Source organism: Arachis hypogaea, chromosome 7 (assembly GCF_003086295.3).
Source record: "Arachis hypogaea cultivar Tifrunner chromosome 7, arahy.Tifrunner.gnm2.J5K5, whole genome shotgun sequence".
Classification (NCBI taxonomy): domain Eukaryota; kingdom Viridiplantae; phylum Streptophyta; class Magnoliopsida; order Fabales; family Fabaceae; genus Arachis; species Arachis hypogaea.
Window position 1 is genome coordinate 39,140,882 of NC_092042.1, and position 7,557 is coordinate 39,148,438.

General features: G+C 40.4%; 1 non-coding gene across 1 annotated transcript; it reads right to left on the reverse strand.

Moving 5' to 3' along the window:
* Positions 1–6,382: 6,382 nt before the first annotated feature.
* On the reverse strand, positions 6,383–6,490 carry LOC112704708 (small nucleolar RNA R71). The gene has a single exon (XR_003155319.1). It is a non-coding gene; the product is annotated as a small nucleolar RNA R71 (small nucleolar RNA).
* Between the last annotated feature and the right edge of the window lie 1,067 nt (positions 6,491–7,557).

The window sequence follows — 7,557 nt, forward strand, 5'->3', positions numbered from 1 at the left end:
AGACTGGGCGTTAAACGCCCAACAGCTAACCTCACTGGCGTTTAAACGCCAGTAGGTGCGTCCTCCAGGGTGTGCTGTTTTTCTTCCTGTTTTTCATTATGTTTTTGCTTTTTTCATTGATTTTGTGATTTCTTATGATCATCAACCTACAAAAAAGATAAAATAACAAAAGAAAATAGATAATATAAAACATTGGGTTGCCTCCCAACAAGCGCTTCTTTAATGTCAGTAGCTTGACAGAGGACTCTCATGGAGCCTCACAGATACTCAGAGCCATGTTGGAACCTCCCAACACCAAACTTAGAGTTTGAATGTGGGGGTTCAACACCAAACTTAGAGTTTGGTTGTGGCCTCCCAACACCAAACTTAGAGTTTGACTGTGGGGGCTCTGTTTGACTCTGCTTTGAGAGAAGCTCTTCATGCTTCCTCTCCATGATGACAGAGGGATATCCTTGGGCCTTAAACACCAAGGATTCTTCATTCACTTGAATGATCAACTCTCCTCTATCAACATCAATCACAGCCTTTGCTGTGGCTAGGAAGGGTCTGCCAAGGATGATGGATTCATCCATGCACTTCCCAGTCTCTAGGACTATGAAATCAGTAGGGATGTAATGGTCTTCAACCTTTACCAGAACATCCTCTACAAGTCCATAGGCTTGTTTTCTTGAGTTGTCTGCCATCTCTAATGAGATTTTTGCAGCTTGCACCTCAAAGATCCCTAGCTTCTCCATTACAGAGAGAGGCATGAGGTTTACACTTGACCCTAAGTCACACAAGGCCTTCTTGAAGGTCATGGTGCCTATGGTACAAGGTATTGAAAACTTCCCAGGATCCTGCCTCTTTTGAGGCAGTTTCTGCCTAGACAAGTCATCCAGTTCTTTGGTGAGCAAAGGAGGTTCATCCTCCCAAGTCTCATTTCCAAATAACTTGTCATTCAACTTCATGATTGCTCCAAGGTATTTAGCAACTTGCTCTTCAGTGACATACTCATCCTCTTCAGAGGAGGAATACTCATCAGAGCTCATGAATGGCAGAAGTAAGTCCAATGGAATCTCTATGGTCTCATTTTGAGCCTCAGATTCCCATGGTTCCTCATTGGGGAACTCATTGGAGGCCAGTGAACGCCCAGTGAGGTCTTCCTCAGTGGCGTTCACTGCCTCTTGTTCCTCCCAGAATTCGGCCATGTTTATGGCCTTGCACTCTCCTTTTGGATTTTCTTCTGTATTGCTTGGGAGAGTGCTAGGAGGGAATTCAGTAATTTTCTTGCTCAGCTGACCCAATTGTCCTTCCAAATTTCTGATGGAGGACCTTGTTTCAGTCATGAAACTTTGAGTGGTTTTGATTAGATCAGAGCCCATTGTTGCTAAGTCAGAGGTATTCTACTTAGAACTCTCTGTCTGTTGCTGAGAAGATGATGGAAAAGGCTTGCTATTGCTAAACCTGTTTCTTCCACCATTATTGTTATTGAAACCTTGTTGAGGTCTCTGTTGATCCTTCCATGAAAGATTTGGATGATTCCTCCATGAGGGATTGTAGGTGTTTCCATAGGGTTCTCCCATGTAATTCACCTCTTCCATTGAAGGGTTCTCAGGATCATAAGCTTCTTCCTCAGATGAAGCTTCCTTAGTACTGCTTGGTGCATTTTGCATTCCAGACAGACTTTGAGAAATCATATTGACTTGTTGAGTCAATATTTTGTTCTGAGCCAATATGGCATTCAGAGTGTCAATCTCAAGAACTCCTTTCTTCTGACTAGTCCCATTGTTCACAGGATTTCTTTCAGAAGTGTACATGAATTGGTTATTTGCAACCATTTCAATCAGTTCTTGAGCTTCAGTAGGCGTCTTCTTCAAATGAAGAGATCCTCCAGCAGAGCTATCCAAAGACATCTTGGACAGTTCAAAGAGACCATCATAGAAAATACCTATGATGCTCCATTCAGAAAGCATGTCAGAGGGACACTTTCTGATCAATTGTTTGTATCTTTCCCAAGCTTCATAGAGGGATTCTCCTTCCTTCTGTCTGAAGGTTTGGACTTCCACTCTAAGCTTACTCAATTTTTGAGGTGGAAAGAACTTTGCCAAGAAGGCATTGACTAGCTTTTCCCAAGAGTCCAGGCTTTCTTTAGGTTGAGAATCCAACCATGTTCTAGCTCTGTCTCTTACAGCAAAAGGGAATAGCATAAGTCTGTAGACCTCAGGGTCAACCCCATTAGTCTTAACAGTGTCACAGATTTGCAAGAACTCAGCTAAAAACTGATGAGGATCTTCCAATGGAAGTCCATGGAACTTGCAATTCTGTTGCATTAGAGAAACTAATTGAGGCTTAAGCTCAAAGTTGTTTGCTCCAATGGCAGGGATAGAGATGCTTCTCCCATAGAAGTCGGGAGTAGGTGCAGTAAAGTCACCCAGCACCTTCCTTGCATTGTTGGCATTGTTGTTGTTCTCGGCTGCCATGTGTTCTTCTTCTTTGAAAAATTCGGTCAGGTCCTCTAAAGAGAGTTGTGCTTTGGCTTCTCTTAGCTTTCTCTTCAAGGTCCTTTCAGGTTCAGGATCAGCCTCAACAAGAATGCTTTTGTCCTTGCTCCTGCTCATAAGAAAGAGAAGGGAACAAGAGAATGTGGAATCCTCTATGTCACAGTATAGAGATTCCTTTAGGTGTCAGAGGAAAAGAAGAGTAGAAGACAGAAGTAGAAAATTCAAACTTATCAGAGAAGATGGAGTTCGAATTTTGCATTAAGGAATAGTATTAGTCCATAAATAGAAGGATGTGAGAAGAAGGGAAGTAATTTTTGAAAATTAAGTAAAAGATTTTGAAAACATTTTTGAAAAACATTACTTAATTTTCGAAAATGAAAGTGGAAAAGAAATCAAGTGATTTTTGAAAATGATTTTGAAATTAGAAATCAAAAAGATTTGATTGAAAACTATTTTGAAAAAGATGTGGTTGAGAAGATATGATTAGTTTTAAAAAGATGTGATGGAGAAGATTTGATTTGAAAAACATTTTTAAAAAGATTTGATTTTGAAAATCAATGACTTGCCTATCAAGAAAAGATATGATTCAAACATTAAACCTTTCTCAACAGAAAAGGCAACATACTTGAAATGTTGAATCAAATCATTAATTGGTAGCAAGTATCTTTGAAAATGGAAAGAAATTGATTTTGAAAAAAAAATATTTGATTGAAAAATTGATTTGAAAAAGATTTGATTTTGAAAACTAAAAAAAATTGATTTGAAAACAAAATCTTCCCCCTTTAGCCATCCTGGCGTTAAACGCCCAGAATGGTGCACATTCTGGCGTTTAACGCCCAAAATGCTACCCTTTTGGGCGTTAAACGCCCAACCAGGTACCCTGGCTGGCGTTTAAACGCCAGTCTGTCCTTCTTCACTGGGCGTTTTGAACGCCCAGCTTTTTCTGTGCAATTCCTCTGCTGTATGTTCTGAATCTTTAATTCTCTGTATTATTGACTTGAGAAGACACAAATTAAAAATATTTTTTGGATTTTTAATAATAAGGAAAAATCAAAATGCAACAAGAATCAAATAACAATGCATGCAAGACACCAAACTTAGCAGTTTGTATACTACTGACACTAACAAAATGAGAATGCATATGAGACACAAAAAACACTCAAGTCAATAGAATTCAAAGATCAGAGCAAGTAAATCATCAAGAATAACTTGAAAATCACTTAAGACACATGAATGAATGCATGCAATTGACACCAAACTTAAGATGAGACACTAGACTCAGACAAGAAACATGAAATATTTTTGGTTTTTATGATTTTGTAAATTTTTTTTGTGTTTTTCGAAAATTAAGTGGAAAAAGATATCAAAATTCTTAATGAGAATTCCAGGAATCAGTGCAATGCTAGTCTAAGACTCCGGTCCAGGAATTAGACATGGCTTCACAGCCAGCCAAGCTTTCAAAGAAAGCTTCGGTCCAAAACACTAGACATGACCAAAGGCCAGCCAAGCCTTAGCAAATCACTGCTCCAAAAGCAAGATTGATGAAAATCAATAAGCTCTTGTGATGATAAGTTGAAACCTCGGTCCAATGAAATTAGACATGGCTTCTCAGCCAGCCAGACTTCAACAAATCATCATGAAACTCTAGAATTCATCTTCAAGAATTTCGAAAAAAAAATACCTAATCTAAGCAACAAGATGAACCGTCAGTTGTCTAAACTTGAACAATCCCCGGCAACGGCGCCAAAAACTTGGTGCGCGAAATTGTGAACAATACTTTTTCACAACTCTCATAATCCCCGGTCATGAACCCCAAAAACTTGGTGTTCAATACCATGGCATTACACAACTTCGCACAACTAACCAACAGGTGCACTGGGTCGTCCAAGTAATAAACCTTACGCGAGTAAGGGTCGATCCCATGGAGATTGTTAGTATGAAGCAAGCTATGGTCATCTTGTAAATCTTAGTCAGGCAAACTCAATTGGATATGGTGATGAACGAAAATAACACAAAGATAAAGATAGAGATACTTATGTAATTCATTGGTAAGAACTTCAGATAAGCGCATGAAGATGCCTTCCCTTCCGTCTCTCTACTTTCCTACTGTCTTCATCCAATCCTTCTTACACCTTTCCATGGCAAGCTTATGTAGGGTTTCACCGTTGTCAGTGGCTACCTCCCATCCTCTCAGTGAAAACGTTCCTATGCTCTGTCACAGCATGGCTAATCATCTGTCGGTTCTCGGTCAGGCCGGAATAGAATCCATCGATTCTTTTGCGTCTGTCACTAACGCCCCGCCTGCTAGGAGTTTGAAGCACATCACAGTCATTCAATCATTGAATCCTACTCAGAATACCACAGACAAGGTTAGACCTTCCGAATTCTCTTGAATGCCGCCATCAGTTCTAGCCTATACCATGAAGACTCTGATCTCACGGAATGGTTGGCTCGTTTGTCAGGCGAGCACTCGGTTGTCAGGCGATCAACCATGCATCGTGCAATCAGGAATCCAAGAGATATTCACCCAATCGAAGGTAGAACGGAGGTGGTTGTCAGTCACACGTTCATAGTGAGAATGATGATGAGTGTCACGGATCATCACATTCATCAAGTTGAAGAACAAGTGATATCTTAGAACAAGAACAAGCGGAATTGAATAGAAGAACAATAGTACTTGCATTAATACTCGAGGTACAGCAGAGCTCCACACCTTAATCTATGGTGTGTAGAAACTCCACCGTTGAAAATACATAAGAACAAAAGTGATCATTGGTTTCGGCCCCAGAGAGGGAACCAGAAGAACCAAGATGAAAGTACAATAGTAAAAGGTCCTACTTATAGAAAACTAGTAGCCTAGGGTGTACAGAGATGAGTAAATGACATAAAAATCCACTTCCGGGCCCACTTGGTGTGTGCTTGGGCTGAGAAATGAAGCATTTTCGTGTAGAGACTCTTCTTGGAGTTAAACGCCAGCTTTTATGCCAGTTTGGGCGTTTAACTCCCATTTTGGTGCCAGTTCCGGCGTTTAACGCTGGAATTCCTGAGGGTGACTTTGAACACCGGTTTGGGCCATCAAATCTTGGGCAAAGTATGGACTATCATATATTGCTGGAAAGCCCAGGATGTCTACTTTCCAACGCCGTTGAGAGCGCGCCAATTGGGCTTCTGTAGCTTTGGAAAATCCAGTTCGAGTGCAGGGAGGTCAGAATCCAACAGCATCTGCAGTCCTTTTTAGTCTCTGAATCAGATTTTTGCTCAGGTCCCTCAATTTCAGCCAGAAAATACCTGAAATCACAGAAAAACACACAAACTCATAGTAAAGTCCAGAAAGGTGAATTTTAACTAAAAACTAATAAAAATATACTAAAAACTAACTAGATCATACTAAAAACATACTAAAAACAATGCCAAAAAGCGTGCAAATTATCCGCTCATCAGAAGCTAAGGCACAACTCTCTATAGAGGATCTAACAGAAATCTTTAAAGAAGAAGACATGGCAGCCGAAAACAACAACAATGCCAATAATGCAAGGAAGGTGCTAGGTGACTTTACTGCACCTACTCCCGACTTCTATGGGAGAAGCATCTCTATCCCTGCCATTGGAGCAAACAACTTTGAGCTTAAGCCTCAATTAGTTTCTCTAATGCAACAGAATTGCAAGTTTCATGGACTTCCATTGGAAGATTCTCATCAGTTTTTAGCTGAATTCTCGTAAATCTGTGACACTGTCAAGACTAATGGGGTTGACCCTGAGGTCTACAGACTTATGCTATTCCCTTTTGCTGTAATAGACAAAGCTAGAATATGGTTGGATTTACATCCTAAAGAAAGCCTGAACTCTTGGGAAAAGCTAGTCAATGCCTTCTTGGCAAAGTTCTTTTCACCTCAAAAATTGAGTAAGCTTAGAATGGAAGTCCAAACCTTCAAACAGAAGGAAGGTGAATCCCTCTATGAAGCTTGGGAAAGATACAAATAATTGATCAGAAAGTGTCCCTCTGATATGCTTTCTGAATGGAGCATCATAGGTATCTTCTATGATGGTCTGTCTGAACTGTCCAAGATGTCTTTAGATAGCTCTACTGGAGGATCTCTTCATCTGAAGAAGACGCCTACAGAAGCTCAAGAACTAATTGAAATGGTTGCAAATAACCAATTCATGTACACTTCTGAAAGGAATCCTGTGAACAATGAGACAAATCAGAAGAAAGGAGTTCTTGAGATTGATACTCTAAATGCCATATTGGCTCAGAACAAAATATTGACTCAGCAAGTCAATTTGATTTCTCAAAGTTTGGCTGGAATGCAAAATGCACCAGGCAGTACTAAGGATGCTTCATCTGAAGAAGAAGCTTATGATCCTGAGAACCCTTCAATGGAAGAGGTGAATTACATGGGCGAACCCTATGGAAACACCTATAATTCTTCATGGAGAAATCATCCAAATTTCTCATGGAAGGATCAACAGAGACCTCAACAAGGTTTCAACAACAATAATGGTGGAAGAAATAGGTTTAGCAATGGCAAGCCTTTTCCATCATCTTCTCAGCAACAGACAGAGAATTCTAAGCAGAGCCACTCTGACTTAGCAACCATGGTCTCTGATCTAATCAAAACCACTCAAAGTTTCATGATTGAAACAAGGTCCTCCATTAGGAATTTGGAGGCACAAGTGGGTCAACTGAGCAAGAAAATTACTGAACTCCCTCCTAGTACTCTTCCAAGCAATACAGAAGAGAATCCAAAAGGAGAATGCAAGGCCATTAACATGACCTACATGGCCGAATTTGGAGAGGAGGAAGAGGCAGTGAACGCCACTGAGGAAGACCTCAATGGACGTCCACTGACCTCCAATGAGTTCCATAATGAGGAACCATGGGAATCTGAGGCTCACACTGAGACCATAGAGATTCCATTGGATTTACTTCTGCCATTCATGAGCTCTGATGAGTATTCTTCCTCTGAAGAGGATGAGTATGTCACTGAAGAGCAAGTTGCTAAATACCTTAGAGCAATCATGAAGCTAAATGACAAGTTATTTGGTAATGAGACTTGGGAGAATGAACCCCCTTTGCT